Genomic DNA, 15,117 nt, shown 5'->3' on the forward strand with positions numbered 1-15,117 from the left:
AACTGCAACTTCGTCCTGGTTCATTTCGCTCAGGAACTTCCAGTATGCGTCACTAAAACCAGCTGGAGCAGGTTCTGCAAAAGCACACAACGCTTGAACTCTGGATTTTCCTCGTTTAGAGTTTTTGCCCTGAGGCTTAAAATTGCAAACCTTAAAATGTCTCCACATCACTTTTTTTCGGAACAGTCCGTAGCAGTAAACACAGTGCGTAAATTCTTGTCCTTCAGTTTTTTTCTTTGGTTGCTTCCATGGGATGAGTTGGCCTTTGCGGCTCTCCAAAACTTCAACGTTGTGCTCAAAGTTTCCTTTGTTTCGGATATAATCTAACTGTAGTCTCCTTTCTTTCGAGTTCTTTGGCAAACTTAATGCTTTAGCAACTTCAACTACGTCGCTGTGTTTACGTGACAAGTGTCTGGACATTTTCTGAACAACTTGGCTACAAAACAAGCAGTGATGCTTCTTGTTGTATCTTCTAGACCCATCTTCTTTTTTTAAAACTTCATTAACATAGACAGAGGGCTCTTCAAGAGGAACTGAAACACTCATCGCCTTCTTACTATATGTTTGCCCTGTTTTCTCTCTGCTTCTTTCATCTCTGCTATTGGAAAATCTTTGCACAGAGTCTTGACTTGTTTCAAATCTTCTGCTCTGACTGGACTCAAATTGGCTCTGACCTGAAGACTTGCACCTGCTCTTACTTGATGACTTGCTTCTGCTTTGACTAATAGATGACTTTGGTTTATTTTCCAGAGATAACTTCAAGCTGCAGTCACTGTCATTGCTTTCCCCTGTACTTTCCTCCCTGGGATCTGGAATATACTCATCTTCGCTATCGCCACATGAGTCATCTGATTCTACAAGATGCCTTTGAATCTTTCAAAAAAGAAAAAGAAAAGGTTAACAGGATTAGTCCCCCAAAATGAAGGTCATCAATCATTTATGTGCATTAGTGATCCTTCATAACATGATAGAAATAAATACAGATCACTCATTTTGACCAGAAGTTTGCACTACTTAATAGGTTTATAATGTTATATATTGTTTATTACAAACACAGAGCATTTAGTTTCAATTGGACAAGCATAGATTACCATTAGCCAGCCTGAACGACATACAAGTCTTAAAACTGTTGGTTGCAATCAATTTCCATTCAATGTGTATATATGTATATATAAACTTTAGCATGAAAAACTGACTAAACAATGAACTGCCTACTGCATGTTGGGATGACATACATTCTGTAAGGAACCTAGGTAAAAATGTAGAGAGCTTTTAAACAAGTAAATTAAATTAGAAATTAAAAATGAACTATTAATTAAAAGTTAGACCAAGAGACTAAAATCATTGACAGTGTGCCAAATATAGAGAAAAGCATAAGGTGGCACACCCCTTTCAATATTATTTGGAGCAACAATGGACTGGCATCATGTTAATGGATGAGAAATCTTAAGTTACTGTTAGTATAGTTTGACTATGAAAGGTATTTGAAGTTTACGTTTATGGAGACCTTATTCGCTTGTTAAGTCGTGACGTAAGGAATGCCGTTTCCGGGTCGGTTACATACAAAATCTGGAGTTTGGGTAGCATCAACCATTAAGTAACAAAGCATAAAAAAATTAGGCTTACAGGATGGTGACAGCTTCTCTTTGGCCTTTGTGGAGCCATTTCCGACATAGTGTCAATCTCATCTGTGCTTTCATCACTTGGAACAGAACAATCTGGTACTTTATCCATCTGCAAATAGGGAGTTTGGTCATGGTATGGTTGTTCACATTCTATCAAAATCATTTAATAAAATCATTTGCATACCGAAATGCTTTTTGTCCTTCGCTTTGGAACAACTTTGTCTGATTGAGAACTGGACTCCTCATCAGTTTCATCAACTATACTCTCACTCGAGTCAAACAGAGGGTCAGAATAATCAGGTACCCCATCCATCTGGCAAAAAGGGAGTCATTTTAATGTACGATTATACATTTTTGCTTACACTCTATTAAAACCAGTCACAGGGAAAAAAATGTTTGAACTATTTAGAAAAACTTTACACAAGAATTTAAAGTACTGCATCTGAGGCATACCTGAATGTTTTCATTCCTTGTCTTTTGTCGAACAAAAGAGGTAGGGTTGTCTTTCTCATCATCAGTCTCATCACTTTCGGAATAATTTACCAGGCCAAACCCTTCAGTAAACATCTAAATAGAATTAAAATAAATACACATTAAAAATAACTTTTAAATGAGCAACAGAAAAACAGAAATAACCCACATACATGTGTTCGAGTTCGACACAGTTCAACCAAGAGTGTGCAGCTCTTAAAGGGGCCACACCATATTTATACTCGTTACACATGCCTTTAATAAAAATATCTTCAGCCCCCTCCCGCTGAAGCTTTGAATATTCAGTGCCGTTTACTACTGAGCTGCGAATCAAAAAAAAAAAAAAAAAAAAAAAAAGGTATTCTGACCAGCCCTAATGGTATTATCACGACACAAACTTATTCGCAAAAATGTGTTGTCATAATACAGTATAACAGGTTTAATAACCATTTTCTTACAACAAAAATAACAGAACATTTAAATACAATTAAGCAATAGACAAAAGATGTATAAAGTTAAAAAAAAAAAAAAAAAAAAAAAAAAAATGTACACAGATTAAAATGCAAAAGAACTATAAAGACCAATAGGTATCATTTTACAATAAGATCTCAGTTAGTTAATGCATTCAAATTCAAAATGAGCAATAGCTACATTTGCTACACAAGTTATTCATCTTTGTTACATCTCCTAGTCGTTAGCTCATTAAACAGTTGCAACTTTTGATTTTAACAGTGTTAAAATTGGAATTACCTAAGACTAATTAATGTTTAGAATCAATTTTTCATTGGCAGTTTGTTAACTAATGAAGCCGTAATGTAAAGTTTGACCGAAAAAACCCCCCAAAAAAACCAAACACTTTCAGACAATATCTAGGGCATGTTGTAGTCCAGATTAAAATGTAAAAAAGTTTGAAAATAAATAGCCTATTAAGTCTAAATATTTAAGTATTTGGCACAGTGATGAACACTATAGCAAATACACAATCTGTATCTATTTAATATCTATTTAAATCATTTAAACACTTTTCAGAAACAGAAAACGGTTTAGTTTACGAGGTCTCTAGGGTAATGGCTGAATTATGTTTAGTGCCATCTGCTGCCAGACAGTAATCTTGGCATCCATAATTGTGATTGCAATTAGAAATTCGATTAATTGTGCAGCCCTACCTAGAGGTAACAGCAAGTGTCACAGGAACATATAAGATGATCCAGAGGAATATATTTAAAATACTCAATCTGAACATGTAGCAGCTTGTAAAGTGTTGAATTACACCTGCAATAAGTTCAGTTTAAATAATGACAGGTGCTGTTTCAGTGATATAAAATCACTTAGACTGAGATCCATACGTGAGGGCCCCATAAAGCCCAGACTAGAAATGTGTGTGTGTGAGAACTTAACTGTAAATTCATTAGTTTGAGGGAGGGCCCCATAAGGCCCAGACTAGAAACGTGTGTGTGAGACGCTTAACCAGTGAGAAACCTGTCTGCATTACTCCTTTACCTGTGTGATTTCATCATGCATTTTTGGGTCATCATGGGATGGGTGATCTGTCAGGGACGTGTCGGTCTCTAGAGCAGAAGCCTGCTTCTTTGGACCCTGGAAATCAGACTAAAACAGAACAAGAACCTGTGAAGAACTTACATATGTACTGTATTCAGGCATTTACAAGTGACACAAGACCTCTCATGTAAAAACAGTCTCTCAACTAGCATATAGTTGAAATTTAAACATACACAGAGCTTTCCTAGAGGTAACAGCAAGTGTCACAGGAACATATAAGATGATCCAGAGGAATATATTTAAAATACTCAATCTGAACATGTAGCAGCTTGTAAAGTGTTGAATTACACCTGCAATAAGTTCAGTTTAAATAATGACAGGTGCTGTTTCAGTGATATAAAATCACTTAGACTGAGATCCATACGTGAGGGCCCCATAAAGCCCAGACTAGAAATGTGTGTGTGTGAGAACTTAACTGTAAATTCATTAGTTTGAGGGAGGGCCCCATAAGGCCCAGACTAGAAACGTGTGTGTGAGACGCTTAACCAGTGAGAAACCTGTCTGCATTACTCCTTTACCTGTGTGATTTCATCATGCATTTTTGGGTCATCATGGGATGGGTGATCTGTCAGGGACGTGTCGGTCTCTAGAGCAGAAGCCTGCTTCTTTGGACCCTGGAAATCAGACTAAAACAGAACAAGAACCTGTGAAGAACTTACATATGTACTGTATTCAGGCATTTATAAGTGACACAAGACCTCTCATGTAAAAACAGTCTCTCAACTAGCATATAGTTGAAATTTAAACATACACAGAGCTTTCCTAGAGGTAACAGCAAGTGTCACAGGAACATATAAGATGATCCAGAGGAATATATATAAAATACTCAATCTGAACATGTAGCAGCTTGTAAAGTGTTGAATTACACCTGCAATAAGTTCAGTTTAAATAATGACAGGTGCTGTTTCAGTGATATAAAATCACTTAGACTGAGATCCATACGTGAGGGCCCCATAAAGCCCAGACTAGAAATGTGTGTGTGTGAGAACTTAACTGTAAATTCATTAGTTTGAGGGAGGGCCCCATAAGGCCCAGACTAGAAACGTGTGTGTGAGACGCTTAACCAGTGAGAAACCTGTCTGCATTACTCCTTTACCTGTGTGATTTCATCATGCATTTTTGGGTCATCATGGGATGGGTGATCTGTCAGGGACGTGTCGGTCTCTAGAGCAGAAGCCTGCTTCTTTGGACCCTGGAAATCAGACTAAAACAGAACAAGAACCTGTGAAGAACTTACATATGTACTGTATTCAGGCATTTACAAGTGACACAAGACCTCTCATGTAAAAACAGTCTCTCAACTAGCATATAGTTGAAATTTAAACATACACAGAGCTTTCCTAGAGGTAACAGCAAGTGTCACAGGAACATATAAGATGATCCAGAGGAATATATATAAAATACTCAATCTGAACATGTAGCAGCTTGTAAAGTGTTGAATTACACCTGCAATAAGTTCAGTTTAAATAATGACAGGTGCTGTTTCAGTGATATAAAATCACTTAGACTGAGATCCATACGTGAGGGCCCCATAAAGCCCAGACTAGAAATGTGTGTGTGTGAGAACTTAACTGTAAATTCATTAGTTTGAGGGAGGGCCCCATAAGGCCCAGACTAGAAACGTGTGTGTGAGACGCTTAACCAGTGAGAAACCTGTCTGCATTACTCCTTTACCTGTGTGATTTCATCATGCATTTTTGGGTCATCATGGGATGGGTGATCTGTCAGGGACGTGTCGGTCTCTAGAGCAGAAGCCTGCTTCTTTGGACCCTGGAAATCAGACTAAAACAGAACAAGAACCTGTGAAGAACTTACATATGTACTGTATTCAGGCATTTACAAGTGACACAAGACCTCTCATGTAAAAACAGTCTCTCAACTAGCATATAGTTGAAATTTAAACATACACAGAGCTTTCCTAGAGGTAACAGCAAGTGTCACAGGAACATATAAGATGATCCAGAGGAATATATATAAAATACTCAATCTGAACATGTAGCAGCTTGTAAAGTGTTGAATTACACCTGCAATAAGTTCAGTTTAAATAATGACAGGTGCTGTTTCAGTGATATAAAATCACTTAGACTGAGATCCATACGTGAGGGCCCCATAAAGCCCAGACTAGAAATGTGTGTGTGTGAGAACTTAACTGTAAATTCATTAGTTTGAGGGAGGGCCCCATAAGGCCCAGACTAGAAACGTGTGTGTGAGACGCTTAACCAGTGAGAAACCTGTCTGCATTACTCCTTTACCTGTGTGATTTCATCATGCATTTTTGGGTCATCATGGGATGGGTGATCTGTCAGGGACGTGTCGGTCTCTAGAGCAGAAGCCTGCTTCTTTGGACCCTGGAAATCAGACTAAAACAGAACAAGAACCTGTGAAGAACTTACATATGTACTGTATTCAGGCATTTACAAGTGACACAAGACCTCTCATGTAAAAACAGTCTCTCAACTAGCATATAGTTGAAATTTAAACATACACAGAGCTTTCCTAGAGGTAACAGCAAGTGTCACAGGAACATATAAGATGATCCAGAGGAATATATATAAAATACTCAATCTGAACATGTAGCAGCTTGTAAAGTGTTGAATTACACCTGCAATAAGTTCAGTTTAAATAATGACAGGTGCTGTTTCAGTGATATAAAATCACTTAGACTGAGATCCATACGTGAGGGCCCCATAAAGCCCAGACTAGAAATGTGTGTGTGTGAGAACTTAACTGTAAATTCATTAGTTTGAGGGAGGGCCCCATAAGGCCCAGACTAGAAACGTGTGTGTGAGACGCTTAACCAGTGAGAAACCTGTCTGCATTACTCCTTTACCTGTGTGATTTCATCATGCATTTTTGGGTCATCATGGGATGGGTGATCTGTCAGGGACGTGTCGGTCTCTAGAGCAGAAGCCTGCTTCTTTGGACCCTGGAAATCAGACTAAAACAGAACAAGAACCTGTGAAGAACTTACATATGTACTGTATTCAGGCATTTACAAGTGACACAAGACCTCTCATGTAAAAACAGTCTCTCAACTAGCATATAGTTGAAATTTAAACATACACAGAGCTTTCCTAGAGGTAACAGCAAGTGTCACAGGAACATATAAGATGATCCAGAGGAATATATATAAAATACTCAATCTGAACATGTAGCAGCTTGTAAAGTGTTGAATTACACCTGCAATAAGTTCAGTTTAAATAATGACAGGTGCTGTTTCAGTGATATAAAATCACTTAGACTGAGATCCATACGTGAGGGCCCCATAAAGCCCAGACTAGAAATGTGTGTGTGTGAGAACTTAACTGTAAATTCATTAGTTTGAGGGAGGGCCCCATAAGGCCCAGACTAGAAACGTGTGTGTGAGACGCTTAACCAGTGAGAAACCTGTCTGCATTACTCCTTTACCTGTGTGATTTCATCATGCATTTTTGGGTCATCATGGGATGGGTGATCTGTCAGGGACGTGTCGGTCTCTAGAGCAGAAGCCTGCTTCTTTGGACCCTGGAAATCAGACTAAAACAGAACAAGAACCTGTGAAGAACTTACATATGTACTGTATTCAGGCATTTACAAGTAAGTGACACAAGACCTCTCATGTAAAAACAGTCTCTCAACTAGCATATAGTTGAAATTTAAACATACACAGAGCTTTCCTAGAGGTAACAGCAAGTGTCACAGGAACATATAAGATGATCCAGAGGAATATATTTAAAATACTCAATCTGAACATGTAGCAGCTTGTAAAGTGTTGAATTACACCTGCAATAAGTTCAGTTTAAATAATGACAGGTGCTGTTTCAGTGATATAAAATCACTTAGACTGAGATCCATACGTGAGGGCCCCATAAAGCCCAGACTAGAAATGTGTGTGTGTGAGAACTTAACTGTAAATTCATTAGTTTGAGGGAGGGCCCCATAAGGCCCAGACTAGAAACGTGTGTGTGAGACGCTTAACCAGTGAGAAACCTGTCTGCATTACTCCTTTACCTGTGTGATTTCATCATGCATTTTTGGGTCATCATGGGATGGGTGATCTGTCAGGGACGTGTCGGTCTCTAGAGCAGAAGCCTGCTTCTTTGGACCCTGGAAATCAGACTAAAACAGAACAAGAACCTGTGAAGAACTTACATATGTACTGTATTCAGGCATTTATAAGTGACACAAGACCTCTCATGTAAAAACAGTCTCTCAACTAGCATATAGTTGAAATTTAAACATACACAGAGCTTTCCTAGAGGTAACAGCAAGTGTCACAGGAACATATAAGATGATCCAGAGGAATATATTTAAAATACTCAATCTGAACATGTAGCAGCTTGTAAAGTGTTGAATTACACCTGCAATAAGTTCAGTTTAAATAATGACAGGTGCTGTTTCAGTGATATAAAATCACTTAGACTGAGATCCATACGTGAGGGCCCCATAAAGCCCAGACTAGAAATGTGTGTGTGTGAGAACTTAACTGTAAATTCATTAGTTTGAGGGAGGGCCCCATAAGGCCCAGACTAGAAACGTGTGTGTGTGACGCTTAACCAGTGAGAAACCTGTCTGCATTACTCCTTTACCTGTGTGATTTCATCATGCATTTTTGGGTCATCATGGGATGGGTGATCTGTCAGGGACGTGTCGGTCTCTAGAGCAGAAGCCTGCTTCTTTGGACCCTGGAAATCAGACTAAAACAGAACAAGAACCTGTGAAGAACTTACATATGTACTGTATTCAGGCATTTACAAGTGACACAAGACCTCTCATGTAAAAACAGTCTCTCAACTAGCATATAGTTGAAATTTAAACATACACAGAGCTTTCCTAGAGGTAACAGCAAGTGTCACAGGAACATATAAGATGATCCAGAGGAATATATATAAAATACTCAATCTGAACATGTAGCAGCTTGTAAAGTGTTGAATTACACCTGCAATAAGTTCAGTTTAAATAATGACAGGTGCTGTTTCAGTGATATAAAATCACTTAGACTGAGATCCATACGTGAGGGCCCCATAAAGCCCAGACTAGAAATGTGTGTGTGTGAGAACTTAACTGTAAATTCATTAGTTTGAGGGAGGGCCCCATAAGGCCCAGACTAGAAACGTGTGTGTGAGACGCTTAACCAGTGAGAAACCTGTCTGCATTACTCCTTTACCTGTGTGATTTCATCATGCATTTTTGGGTCATCATGGGATGGGTGATCTGTCAGGGACGTGTCGGTCTCTAGAGCAGAAGCCTGCTTCTTTGGACCCTGGAAATCAGACAAAAAGATTGATATATATATATAAAGTAGCTGTGCTACTCAACACATTTTTACATTTTTTTTTAAATTAAATAATAAAATAACATGACTAATCTAACTCACCTTGTTACGCCATGGCCATTGTGCATCACCATAGTTATATTCAATTTCACTTCCTATTTCAATTCTTTTCACGGCAAATAGACATAAATGTGGCCTGTTATTTACTATGATTTTTTTCATAGAGCAGTTGGGAGATTTGTGATTGTCATTACACAGTCTTCCAAGGGATCCATCTTCTTTGGATGCATCAATACTAAAAAGGTATATAAAAAAAAAAAAAAAAAAACTTTGAAAGATCGTTTAAAGAAAACCCTTTAAACATTGAACTACAATATTATGTGCACAAATGTTACACATTTGCACATACATACATGTAAGAGTCATTTAAATTACACAACAAATATAACTGTATGACATAAAAAGCAGAAAGTCCCAAAAAGTGCTTCTCATCCCCCGTAGTGAAAGATTTTATTGTTGATAATATGTCAGTGTATTGTTCTATATGCTTTGAGACAAACCATGTTCAAATTCAGTCAATACCATTGCTGAGTATTTTAAGTTAAGACTGCAGAGTACCACAGAACAGGCAGAAAAACAGGCAGTACAGGGGGACTTCAAGACGTATCATCAGAGTTAACTGCTGATGTCCAGATTAGTCCTGCTTTTGCTCATTCAAAAGAGTGTTGCATGTCTTTGTTAGAATTTCACAGATCTTTCAAAACATGTATCTTGACATACTCACCACCAGTGACGTTGCTGCCATTCAAAATCAAACAGAAATGTGCTCTGTAACTCTGTGTAGTTTCTGGCCTGGCATTCCTCTGCTGTGATGAGTTCCCCCCTATATTCTAAGACAAAAGCTCCCGGTTCAACAGGCTGGGTAGAAAACACTCCTCTACCTATAAGAATATATCATTAGAAATACATTTAATTGGAAGAAAAAGTTGTTGTCTTAACACTTTACATAAAAATAACCCACAGATTGTCAATTTCATGTAATATAACCATACTAAAGTAATGCTAAAGCTTACTGCCTTTATAATCAAGGAGTTAAAGCTAGGAATTCAGAGTAATAACACAATGTGGCCACTTTCATAAATCTTTTGAAAAATAAATTAAAAACTATACTAAACTAAAAACTAAACCATTTCCCCAAATACAAATCATACATAATTATGTAAGTGCATGCTAATGACATGTACTGATAAATGCACATGTAATATACCTTTGTTTCTATCAATAAATCGTTCCACAAACTCTGGCTTGTCACTTGAAGACAAAATATAAGACCTTGCTTCGTCTGCAGGCCGTATCCTCTTACATCTTCTGGACATTATGGCTATGTTAAAAAAGTAAAAATACACAGACACACCCACAGTGAAAAAACAGCATTAATTTAGCATAAGAGAAAAAAACTCAAGCAATTTCAAGTAATATTCATTGGTTTAAGATCTAAGTGGAGTTGTCACTGGCATTAATGTACAAACAAGGAACAATACATATATTACAGCATTTGTTAATCTTTGTTAATGTTAATTAAAGTATAGTCGTTCATTAGGTCATGGTAATTCACAGAACATAATGTTAACAAGCACAACTTTTGATTTAATATTAGTTCATGTTAACTTACTTAACAAATGTTAACCAATGACGCTTAATGTTAACTAAATAAATTTTACCAAGAAAACGTAGTCAAATTATCAACTGCAATTAAAAAAAAAATGCTTCTTTCTTATTCTGTCATCACCATTATCAGCTAACGATTAGCAGATTAGCAGCTAGCGATCTGAATAAAATAGCACATTATTAACCATCAATTTGATGCGTAACGAAATGGAGAAACGAACTACCTCATGTTACGAAGTCAAATACTATAAACCTACCAGTTATTCACATGAAGACATTACGTTACTTCGGTTGGACAGCGTTAAACCTTGTGAAAATGCAGTAAATGTGATGTGTCCCTCTTTCCACGGGCTATTAGCCACCAGCGATCTAATTAAAAAAGTAACGTCACTTCATTAAACATCATACTGGGTAGGAACTGACACGAAACTAAATCAAATGTACAGTCAAAAAGTATATAATAAATATATATATATATACAATATAAACCCACCTGTTGCTCACACGAAGACGTTCTTCCGTTTGTACAGTGTTAACCCGCGTGGAACTTCCGGTTGAAATGCCGTAAAACAGCCCATTTAAATGGCCCCTCCCTTTCCGTGGGCTATTAGCAATTAGCCGTGTGATTAAAATGGTATTTCATTAAGCATCATTCTGTCGATATGGGTAGGAATTGAACTAAATCAAATGCACAGTCAAATAATATAAACATAAGTTACCTGTTGAGTTTCTTCAGTTGGTACAGAGTCCAAACATGTTGAATTATAGATTTTACAAAAGGAATTAACACTGTTTATGACTAAAACTAATCAGCTCCTCCCTTCCGTGAGCTAAAACGACACACACTTCCGGTAGTGTGTATCTGCTGCAATACCCCACTCTCAGATATGGGGGCGATAGAGAGCAAAAAGTGTGTAACACACGTAACCATACTTTGTCACTTTGTGGGGTAAGTGAAAAAAAAGCATGAGGCATATCAGGACAGGCTACTGAGGCAGTTTAAATGAAAAACGGTGTGGGGCCCACTATTTTGGGCCCCACAAGGCTGTTGGACCCCATACTGTTGGTGTGCTCCAGGTCACCGGGCCCAACAAAGTAATAAATACAAGTACACACACACACACACACACACACACACACACACACACACACACACACACACACAGAAAGTAATACTCATATTCGGGCCGGAATCAATAACTGCCAGTGTTCTATTGTCACAAATGCCAATTAACAGGGTCTCTACAAACGCTGACTTGTTGATCTGGCACTCCTTCTCATTCTCGCTTTCTCTCTCTTTCTCTTCCGTTCGGTCTCATTCGCCCTTTTTCACACTTAAACACAGCGTGTGCACGCATACTACCTGTGTGCTGAATTACTGCGTGCTTCCAGGCTTGTGAGGTAAATAAATCTGTTGGAATAAAGTGGGAGGAACTGAGCCAGTTGCCGTAATGGAGAGAAACTGCTGCCATATTTCAGCTGAAGAAAATCTCAGAATATCCTTTACAACATAAAAAAAAGTACGTTTAGAACACAATAAAAAGGTAAAAGGCTTTCCTTATGTACCTGACCAAAGCTTTGCGTATTTGCACCATAAGATGGGGATGAGATAGAGGCTGAGTCTGAAAGCTTAGGCAGCTGACTTGGTGCCTTGTTGCTTTATCAGGCAATGACTTCACAGGCATCATTTGCACATGAAGGTATCTCACGAAACTGATTTCAAACAGACATCCTGAGGCAAAATAACAGTTTATTGATCTACAACAAAATAGAGAGTGCTTTGGTGATGGCTAAGCAAATATTTAATTACTACAATAGTCATTTCTAGCTAGAAATGACATTAAAAAAAGGGGAAAAGTTGGTAAAAAAAAAAAAAAAAAGTCCATTTACACACAAAGTGACCACCCACAGTAACTTTCAGATGCCATATTTACTTTTTAGCCCAACTATCATGAAATGGAAAGCACAGGATTGTGGGATATCAAAGGCAGCGAGGGATACATCTATGCTGCCTTTAAAAAAATCGATCAGATGAAGGTATCTCACTAGACCAAATGTGACATGAGAAATGGATTTGGACATGCTTCTTGCCTTCCTACCTCCGTATTTTACCTGTGGAGGAAGCTTTCAGGCTAAGGCATAGTAAGAGTTTGTCGCAGTGTATTCTGGGACTGCCTTCTCTTCAAAGGCTACATGGAATCTGGCCAAAACAAGGTATCTTAGGAGGCAACATAATTAAGTTTGGACCTTTTTGAAAAGCTTTCGCTCTGGGAACGCACCTATGATCGCTTAAAATGCGGCCTACGTAGGCAGCTCTCTAGGTTTTAATACAGAATGTGTGTGTGTGTTGCAGGCTGACAGGAGTGCACAGGGCCTCTGTGCGGTGTGCTCAGATCAGCACCTTCCCAAGAGTTCAACCTTTTAACAGGTTGAGCTCTGTAACCACCCAGAGACTTGGCAGCATGCTGCGTACCGACAGTGTGTGTGTGTATGTGAGTGTGTGTGTGTGTTGAGAGTCAGAGCGCAGTCCCTGCTTTGAGATGTTTTGACATAAAGCAACAACACAAGTGACAGGGGTACTTACTCAGACAGGAAGCCTGATCTCATATGCTTACACACATACACAAACATGCACATAAGCACACACACACACATACGCAACAGGCTCATTAACGCAGGACTGAATTCTTATTAACACCAGCGAATCCCTCTGTTAAACGTAATTAGGAAAGAAATCGTTCATTTTCACTTTTTGTTTCGTGGAAGCGGAACAAAAAGCGTTAGAAGAATTATGTGATATAAAACCCACAATGGGTTTTATTCATTAATAATTACGTACACATTGAAAAGGTTCAAGAAATATTCCTGTCAGATTTACTACAGGTGCATCACGTATGCGGCATGCGCACATCAATTTGTTCCCGCTCTTGATCTAATGTTGGTGAATCTGGATTATTTTAAATGAAGGAGAATGTAATTAGCAGAAAACATGCCAAAATCATCTGCATATAAGGGTTTTCTTCATGACAGCCTTTCATCACTCTATGCAAAGTATCCTTGCACTGTTTAAAGATGCTCTGAAACGTTAAATAAATATAAACATTAATTGAAAATGTTTAATTTTCATATATTCAAAAGCTTAGGGTCAGAACGCATTAAATTGATCAAAAGTGACAGTAAAGACATTTAAAATGTTACAAAAAAAATTACATTTCTGATTTCTGAAGGATCATGTGACACTGAAGACTGGAGGAATGGCTGCTGAAAATTCAGCTTTGCCATCACAGGAATAAATTACATTTTAAAATATATTCAAATAGAAATCAGTTATTTAAATTGTAATAATATTTCTCAATATTCCTATTTGGTCACACGTTAGATTAGTAAGGTAGTTGTTAAGTTTAAGTATTGGGTAGGATTAAGGTATGTAGAATATGGTCATGCAGAATAAGGCATTAATATGTGCTTTATAAGCACTAATAAAAAGCCAATATCCTACTAATATGCATGCTAATAAGTAAGTTAATAGTGAGAATTGGACCCTAAACTAAAGTGTTACCTACTATTTTTACTTTATTTTTGTTCAAATAAATGCAGCCTTTGTGAGCATAAGAGACATCTTCCAAAAGCAAACTTCCAAACTTTTGAACAATAGTGTATTAAAGAAAATAAAGGTATATTAAAACAGAGGATGTTTTATGTAAGCAATAAGGTACGAGAGGCTGTGCTGTATCGTGAATAAGTCACGGCTGAAGGGCGTCCTTAGGCACGACGCGAAGCAGATTCATAATACAGCACTAGCCTCGAGTACCTTATTGCTTTTATAAAATGGTTACCACACAATTCAAATATTAAAGCCAGAAATATGTATCAATGCAGCTTTCATGAATTAATAAACATTTTCTAAAAGCCTTCCTTCCGCCAGAAAAAACAGTCCCTGACCGTGAACAGCAACAGAAGTTACATTTTCACGCCATTAGATGGCGGCAAAGACTGACTTTGTGAGTGATTCAGTCAGTAGTGAAGACTTTTATATTGAAAAGACTGAATTGTTTTGAAAACGCAACAAATGCTTTGACTAGCGCTGTTAAGTCACATTAAAACCCATTACATGTTAAAAGGACAAGATAATACATCGGACATTTAAACAGATTTTTTATTTTGAACATAGGACTGACTGACCTGAAGGAAAATGCTAAATCTGAATGCAGGTAATAAACTCGCGCACTCGATCTCTTTCTCACAATACTCGTCTACATAATACAGTAAGCTTCAATGAACAATATCAATTGAGAACATACAGTTTACATTGCTAAGAGTGGTTGCAAAGTAGTGATACACAGAACCGTTGGGTGAAGCAGTCATAGCCGTGTTTTATTGACCAATCAGAATCAAGGACAGGAACTAACCGTTTTATAACTACATAAATAACTTCAGAAATAAATCTATGAAGTAGATTAAGTATAAACAACATATTGATGAATCATTCTATCTGCTTTCTCACACAGGTTTACACCCATTGTCAAGTCAACATCAAAA

The 15,117-nt window shown here is 37.7% G+C and overlaps 1 protein-coding gene and 1 long non-coding RNA gene across 9 annotated transcripts in view; both read right to left on the reverse strand.

The window, feature by feature from the left end:
* bahcc1b (BAH domain and coiled-coil containing 1b) overlaps nucleotides 1-15,117 on the reverse strand; it is a 163,356-nt gene that overhangs the window by 82,947 nt on the left and 65,292 nt on the right. The gene's annotated exons all lie outside the window — the stretch shown is intronic.
* LOC125254970 lies at nucleotides 8,919-11,736 on the reverse strand. The gene is made up of 6 exons (XR_007181806.1): nucleotides 11,298-11,736; nucleotides 11,072-11,182; nucleotides 10,836-10,947; nucleotides 10,178-10,291; nucleotides 9,695-9,851; nucleotides 8,919-9,205 (listed from the first exon to the last, which is right to left on the reverse strand). It is a non-coding gene; the product is annotated as an uncharacterized LOC125254970 (long non-coding RNA).

Source organism: Megalobrama amblycephala, linkage group LG20 (genome assembly GCF_018812025.1).
Source record: "Megalobrama amblycephala isolate DHTTF-2021 linkage group LG20, ASM1881202v1, whole genome shotgun sequence".
Lineage (NCBI taxonomy): Eukaryota > Metazoa > Chordata > Actinopteri > Cypriniformes > Xenocyprididae > Megalobrama > Megalobrama amblycephala.